The 7,627-nt window shown below is 46.2% G+C and overlaps 1 long non-coding RNA gene across 2 annotated transcripts in view; it reads right to left on the bottom strand.

Moving 5' to 3' along the window:
* The window catches only part of LOC132022536 (uncharacterized), a 23,819-nt gene extending 16,665 nt beyond the window's left edge, over positions 1-7,154 (bottom strand). For both annotated transcript variants that reach the window (XR_009405610.1, XR_009405611.1), the window contains exons 1-5: positions 6,501-7,154; positions 5,999-6,076; positions 2,901-3,105; positions 2,091-2,189; positions 346-500 (exon numbers count right to left, since the gene is read on the bottom strand). This is a non-coding gene — a long non-coding RNA (uncharacterized LOC132022536). The remainder of the gene's footprint in view (positions 1-345; positions 501-2,090; positions 2,190-2,900; positions 3,106-5,998; positions 6,077-6,500) is intronic.
* Between the last annotated feature and the right edge of the window lie 473 nt (positions 7,155-7,627).

The raw sequence follows: 7,627 nt of genomic DNA on the forward strand, positions 1-7,627 counted from the left end.
TGAGTGAGGCGTGCCTACATCTATTCTCTGCAGGGTGGACCCACAGAGAGGGGAATTTCCTTCTGTCAGGAAAATAGTGTGAGGAAACAGAGCTCTCCTGCTCTTTGAATGGAAAATGTCTCTTTGCCACCTCATTTTAGAGAGCTGTCCCCTTCCCACCTCACATTGCCAGAGGGATGACAGAACAGCTGTCACCAATTGGGTCTGACTCATTAGTTTATCATCTCTCCCCACCCCTCTCCCGAACCCCCTCCCTCCAAACCCACCCACCCCGAAAATGCCTCAGCACAGTGGACTATTTTAAGAACTGAATTCCCCGTCGGCATGGCAACTTCCTGGCTGTACCTTTCGTCATAGCTGCCTGGATGGAAGAAAAGCCACCTTTCACCAGGGTTCCAGCCAGCCTACAGCACAGATGCTTCATGGACCAGATGTGGCCAGAGGCTGGACATCGAGTGTAGGTCACAGATCCTTCTTTGAGTGTTTGCCTGTTTTATGGCCTGTTAGCAATGCAAAAACCATTGTTAGTTGACCGGCCACATGAAAACAGGCACCCCACAAGAATAGGCCCAAGGACTGTAGTTTACCCAACGCCTGTTGTAGGACAGGGACAGCAGGTGCTCACACTTGCTGGGTTTCTCATTATGGAAGTTTGAAAGATTTGGAATGGTACAGGGGCGACATGAGTAAAAGACGGGAAGGGAGTTATGGAAGGACAATGTGATTCAACCATTTTTAAAAATTTCCCCCAAATACCTATGTTTTTATTATACTTTAAAGGTTTATCTATAGTCTTTTTGTGCTTCAAAATGAAAATCTTAAGACTCTGACATCTTTACCATATCCCAAATAAGGACTGAGGCTTATAATCTATTAGTTCCTTTTATAGAAAATGGTATTTATTTTGCAACCTCTCATCATTCTTCACAAAGACCAGATTTTCTTCAGATATGTGGGAAGAGGGTTTTGAATGTTTTTTTTTTTTCTTTTTTGCCTAAAATTTTTTTTAACTCCAGGGGCACCTGGCTGGCTCAGGTGGTGGCACATGCAACTCTTGATTTCATTGTTGTGAGTTCAAGCCCCACAATGGGCATAGACATTATTTTATTTTATTTTTCAAAGGTTTTATTTATTTATTTGACAGAGAGAGAGAGAGATCACAAGTAGGCAGAGAAGGAGGCAGAGTGAGAGAGGAAAGCAGGCTCCCTGCTGAGCAGATCCCCAAGCTGGGCTTGATCCCAGGACCCCCTGAGCCGAAGGCAGAGGCTTTAACCCACTGAGCCACCCAGGCACCCGCATAGATATTATTTAAAAAATTTTTTAGTTTACTTTAAAATTTTGTGTTCACTATAGGAAAATTTAAGCATACTTAAAAAGAATAATAAAATGAACTCCCATGCTTCCACATAGCTGACATTATTGGTTCATTTTTAAAGGGTATTTCCATGTAAATTAAAGAAATGGTTTGTACTTTCTTTTCTTTTTTTAAGATTTTATTTATTTACTTGAGAGACAGAGATCACAATTAGGCAGAGAGAGAGGGGGGAAGCAGGCTCCCGCTGAGCAGAGAGCCCAGAACCCTGGGATCATGACCTAAGTGAAAGGCAGAGGCTTTAACCCACTGAGCCACCCAGGTGCCCCTGGGTTTGTACTTTCTTAAAACATGGATTAAAAGGGGGAAATGATTTGCAAATAGAGTTGAACAGAATCCAGTTCTAGGCCCTGTCTGAAAGTGATTGTCAAGGGGAGGGGTAGGAGGAACATCTGTAGGAAAGAAAAAGGGGATCACTCTTTGATGGTTACCATGGAAACCACTAGGTCGAGTTTGTTGATGGGGCAGTGAGGTTCTTGCTAATGGACTCTGGGTCAGAGCAGTAGGAGAAATCTTCAGGCTGGTCCCTGAGGATATCTTGCTGAATCTGGAACTCCCTTCCACTCCCCAATCCTGTTCCCAGTATCCTCACTTTGAGGATACTTTCATTCTGAATTTCTAGGGTTCGATTAAAAAAGAGACACGTTGGCATTTCCTTCCTTGATATTAGGGCTTGCTTTTTGTGTTGAGGAAGCCAGAGTTGAAGTTGCATACTCACTTTGAGGAGTTCTGAGATTTGATAGCAGACCACCTGGAGTCCTGTTCACAGCCATAGCGCGGGGGTGGAGGTGGGGGCGGGGGCGGAGACGCTACATCCCTGGAAGAAAGCCCCGGAAGGTGGAGGGTGGAGGTCTTAGGATATTGACCCCCACCCCAGAAGGCAGGAAATACACTCCTGGAGAGCCCGGAATCCAGCCTAGCCTTGAGATTCAGAGGCTGTGGATTCACTTTTCCCCTTTGGAAGGAACTTGACCCCAACGTAGAATATCCATCGTTCGCCAATGTCCAGGGCTGCTTTAGCCATCAGATTATTTACTGTGGGGCATGCCAGTAGGAAGTGGAACTTTGGCATCGTGCTCCGTGGACTTGGGTCCAAGCCGCAGCACATACTATTTCTACCGTGACAGACTGCCACCTACTAATGGGCTTGGTGGGGGAAACGAATACAAGATAAGCGGCAGGCACAGAGGCAGAAGCCGGCTGGAATTACTCATCCAGGGGTAAACATGAGCACGGGGACAGACAGAAGGCCGCCGAAAACCGAGACAGATCCTCACAGGGACAGGTTCCCAGAACTGGGATCCCGAGAGACTCGACTGAGGTCTTTTTTAACTCTAGTTACGCCTCGGACTCCTCTGATAAAGGCTGCACCGACGAGGGACGGCCACCAGGGGGCGCTCGGGCCCGGGATCTCGGGAATCCAAGGTGGCGGAAGAGAAAGGGGTGGTGCGGAGTGGGGGCGGGGGACCGGGGAGGAGAGTGTTAGCTAGCGAAAGGCAAGGACAGGTACCTCCTGGAGCTGCTTTACCTGTCCGTACGTCCCCACGAAATCAGAAGCTCCTTGAGGGTAGTGTCTGTGATTCGTCCCTTCCTTCCTCAACTGCACGAGTCCCTTGTCCCCACTCTAGGTTTGCTGAGCACCGTCAAAGGATGCTTTCTCACTCTGGAGGGCGAGAAGGGAGGACCAGGAGGAGGGATGGGAAGGGCCGCGGGGAAGCCTGGAGGCAGCTGTTCTGGAAAGGGGTGAGAGAGGTTAGCTTATCAGCAGGGTGGAGCCCAAACGCAGGCGGGGAAAGGGAGCTTTACTCAGGAAAACTTTGGGGGTGGAGCCTATAGGACACTATAATTTGGGGAAGAAATAAGGTCGTGGTTCTCCCACTTCTTGATTTCTGGACTCCTTTATACTCGTAAATATTATTGAAAGAGCCTTTTATTTATGTGGGGTCTACCTCCCCAAACTTTCCATATTAGAAATTAAAACGGAATATTTAAAAATACTTACTTAAAATTACAATATTAAACCTACCGCATTAACACAATTTTAAAGATAACTGTATTTTCAAAAACAAAACAAAATGTTAGTGAGAAGTGTGGCACCGTTTTACATTCCTGCAAACTTTTAAAATGTTTAGCTTAATAAAAAACAGATGGAGTCTCCTATCTGCTTTTGGACTCACTCTGTTGTGATATCAGAGTTTTCCCCAAGCTCACAGCTTCATACGGTCATGAGAAGATGTGAGCGAAAAGGCAAATAACATTTTATTATGAAAATAGTTTTGACCTTGTGGACCCCCTGCCCATGTTGATATTAAATAGAATATTATTAACTGCATACAGTGTTATTTTTGGATAAGAATGGAAAGACTTTTGGTAAAACAAAGGTTGCCTTTGGTGAGAGCTAAGGACTTGAGGGTCAGGCTACCTTGAAATTCACCCACTGGCAAATATGTGGCCTCCATGGCCAGTGGTACCAGAAAACAGGGTCTCAGCTGGTGTAGACACATGCCTGTTTAAACGTCCACTCGCATCTGTGGACATTAGAACTCTATTACAGCCGACTTTCTGCTGCCTGCTGTTCTGAGTGGAGCTGGAAGAACGGTGACCAGACTCCCTCCTTTGAGGCCAAAAGCATTTTGTGGCTTCTTATCAATTCAAAAAGATTTCAAAACAATGCCCTACTCACTTCACACCTGTTAGAATCACTGTCATCACAAAGATAAGAGATACTGAATCACTATATTGTACACCTGAAACTAATATTACACTGAATGTTAACTAACCAGAATCTAAATAAAAACTTAAAGATAAGAGATAATAAGCGTTGGCAGAAGATGTGCAGAGAGAAAGGAACACTTATGCACTGTTGGTGGGATGTGAACTGGTGTGGCCACTGTGGAAAACAGTACGGAGGTTCTTCAAAAAATTAAAAGTAGAATCACCACGTGATCCAGCCATCCCACCTCTGGGGATATATCCAAAGGAAATGAAAGCAGGACCTCAAAATAACAAAACAAAACAAGCAAACAAACTAGAAGTGCCTTCCCATGTTCATCGCAGCATTATTCACAATAGCCAAGATCTGGAAACAACCTAAGTATTCAGCAACAGATAAAAGGATATATATAAACAATGGAATATTACTCAGTTACAAGAAAAGGAAATCCTGCCCTCTGCAACCGGGATGGATGGACCTTGAGAGCATGAGGCTAAGTGAAACAAGCCGGGCACAGTAAGACAAATACTGTATGATATCACTTATATTTGTGAGATCGAAAAAAGCCAAATGCAGGGCACCTGGGTGGCTCAGTGGGTTAAGCCGCTGCCTTCGGCTCAGGTCATAATCTCAGGGTCCTGGGATCGAGTCCCGCATCGGGCTCTCTGCTCAGCAGGGAGCCTGCTTCCTCCTCTCTCTCTCTCTCTGACTGCCTCTCTGCCTACTTGTGGTCTCTCTCTGTCAAATAAATTAATAAAATCTTAAAAAAATAATAAATAAATAAATAAATAAGCCAAATGCAGAGAAACAGAGTAGAATGGTGGTGACCAGGGGCTGGGGGGTAGGGGATGTTGGTCAAAGGGAACAAACCTTCAGTGGTAAGATGAGTAAGTTCTGGGGACCTAATGAAAAGCATGGTGATTATGGTTAATAATACTGTATTGTATACTTGAAAGTTGCTGAGAGTAGATCTTAAATGTACTCACCACAAAAAAGAAATGATAATTATGAGACGCAATGGAAGTGTTAGTTAATGCCACGGTGGTAGAATTATATGTATCAGTGTATCAAACCAACACATCACACACCTTAATGTTTATGTCAGTTATATCCCAGTAAAGCCGGGGGAAGAAATAACACAATGGCCCCAGCCTCTCTAAAGCCGCAGGCTGGCTCTGGGAGTCCGTTCAGAATACCCCAGTTTGAATGAAGAGTCAAGACGTGCAGAGACTTGCAGAGTCAAGTTACAGATGGGGTAAGTTTTTTTCCAGTTAATTCCCTCCAAGGACACCTAACGTGAATGATTATCCTAATTGTCTGTGGAATGGCTTAGGATATGGATTCCTGGTCTCACAGCAGATCAGTCAGGGTTAGATGCTAGATTTTAAAGCTTGAGGCCCATTCTCAACCCTCCTCTAGCCCTGTCTACTAACTCTATAAAGACCCTCTGTCCTTAGTTACCTGGCAATCACCTGGGGCACGTCTTTAAAATTTTGAACTCCCTAGGCCTAACCCCTACAAAGCCTGGTACCCAGGCTTTGGTAGATCTGGGGTGGGCCCCAGAGCACCTTGGGAACCAGCAGCCCAGATCATTCTGATTCAAATGACTGAGGGTCACCCCTTTGCCTTCAGGTTGTCCCAGCCTGTGTGTTACAGTCTGTGTGTCCCAGAGAGATTTTAGGGCCCAACTCAGATCGTTGACAGCCATATTTCCTTACCCTCTGAACAACTGCACCCTGTCCTGGGGGTCTACATTTAAATTCCAGGGTTTACAAGTCTCATTCGATGCCAGTGACCATCTTCCTCCCCAGTGCCAGAACTATACCTGCCACGAAGATCCCCAACTTCTCAAACGCTGTCCAGGCTGCCCAAGCACTACCTATACCTACGTATCCCCCAACATGCACACCTACCTCCACACTTCTCATGCGGGTGTGGGTCAATCAATGTGTTTCCAGATGGACACACATCTCGCTTTCAGAGGAGTTCAGCTAAAAGTGCAGCAGGCAAAAATGGAACAAAAAACACAAAGACACACAAAACCCATTCAGTTTTCTTTATACCAGAAGCCCCGCATTTTCTTCTCCCCACCCTCGCCCACTCATAGAAGAAGGAGCTGCTCCTCCTCCTCCTCAGCATTCCCGTCAGCGTCCCCCCCACCATCTGAATGGCTGTATGGCTGTCTGTCATCTAGCTCACTTCCTAGCAGGACTCCTCGACCCTGGCTCCCTAGGGATAGTCCATGGGTCCCCGGAATCTGTTGGGCAGCCAGCCATTCTCATCCCCTGCTTTGCCTCTGGATTCACATTTACTTTGCGTGGCTCACGTTTATGAATATTAACTCATTTCATGAATTGCGTCAAGCATCAAGTCGTGATGGGAGGATTTTTTTCTCAGTTGTGTCTAAACACGCACCAACAGTTAAGCAGCTTGTTTTGTGGTGTCCTTAGTAATCCCTGCCCAGCATTATTCATTTTCTGCTGTCGTCTGTACTCTATGGGAACCATCCACAAAATCTGGAATGCTTCACTGTCAGCTTTGAAGACTCGGATTCTGGGAGAGACATGGCAAAAATGACGAATGCACACAAAGCATGGCTTTCTCCCAATTCTGGACTCCCTGGCTGCTCCTGGGCCCGTTACAGCTGAATTTCTGGGGGGTGGGCCTGTGCCTCCCCAGGGACTATAACTGGCGGTCAGGTTGAGGAGCACTGCCCTACTCCCTCCAAACTCTTGGAAACATCTTCCCTTCTGCACTAATGGGTCGTCACCAGCTGGACCCTAAGACCTGACCTTTACTGCTCACCTGCTTGTATCCACTGACCTTTGTCCCACATTTTTCCTTAAGCTCTTCTTTCCATCTTTATCTCCTTGCTTAGGCAAAAAACCCAAGAGGCCTGGCATCCCATGATGGCATGGAAACAAAAACTACCCTTCAAGCATCAACAGCTGCCCAGACAGAGAATCCCAGCAGGCCCAGACCACCCAGACCAGGCTGAACTTAACTCCCCACACACAGCTGTGCAGAAGGACCTCGGAGGGAACCGTAGAATGACTGATGGTTACCTTAACCTCATTATAATACTAAAATCTTCACCCAAGGAGGAGCACAAGCCTCATTTACATAACCCACAGGACAGGTACAGGCCTGTTTCCTGAAGGTTCACGGCACCATCTTGTGTCCCCCTCTACGGAAAATGACAAGGCTCCTCTTTCTGAATATTCATCCCGAACTTCAATAAAAGGAACCCATTCACTCTTGCTTGGGGAGTCAAGGCTCTGGAAATTATTCCCTGTGATCTCCTTATTTGCTGCAAATAGAGTCTCCTTTGTGCGACAACTCCACCTGGTGTAATTTCTGTCTGTGACTCACCAAGGAGCGAACTCATGTTAGTTCAGTAACAGGGCGACTTGGTTTGGAAGTCATCCAGAAGAAGTTGGTTTCATCCAAGGGGGAAAAAACCTATCAGAATGAAGTCCTTGCAGGAGTTCAGGACATATCGGCCCAAATATGCTGCTTGGGTGTATTGATCCTTTTGAGCT

The sequence above is a fragment of the Mustela nigripes genome, chromosome 7, assembly GCF_022355385.1.
Source record: "Mustela nigripes isolate SB6536 chromosome 7, MUSNIG.SB6536, whole genome shotgun sequence".
Lineage (NCBI taxonomy): Eukaryota > Metazoa > Chordata > Mammalia > Carnivora > Mustelidae > Mustela > Mustela nigripes.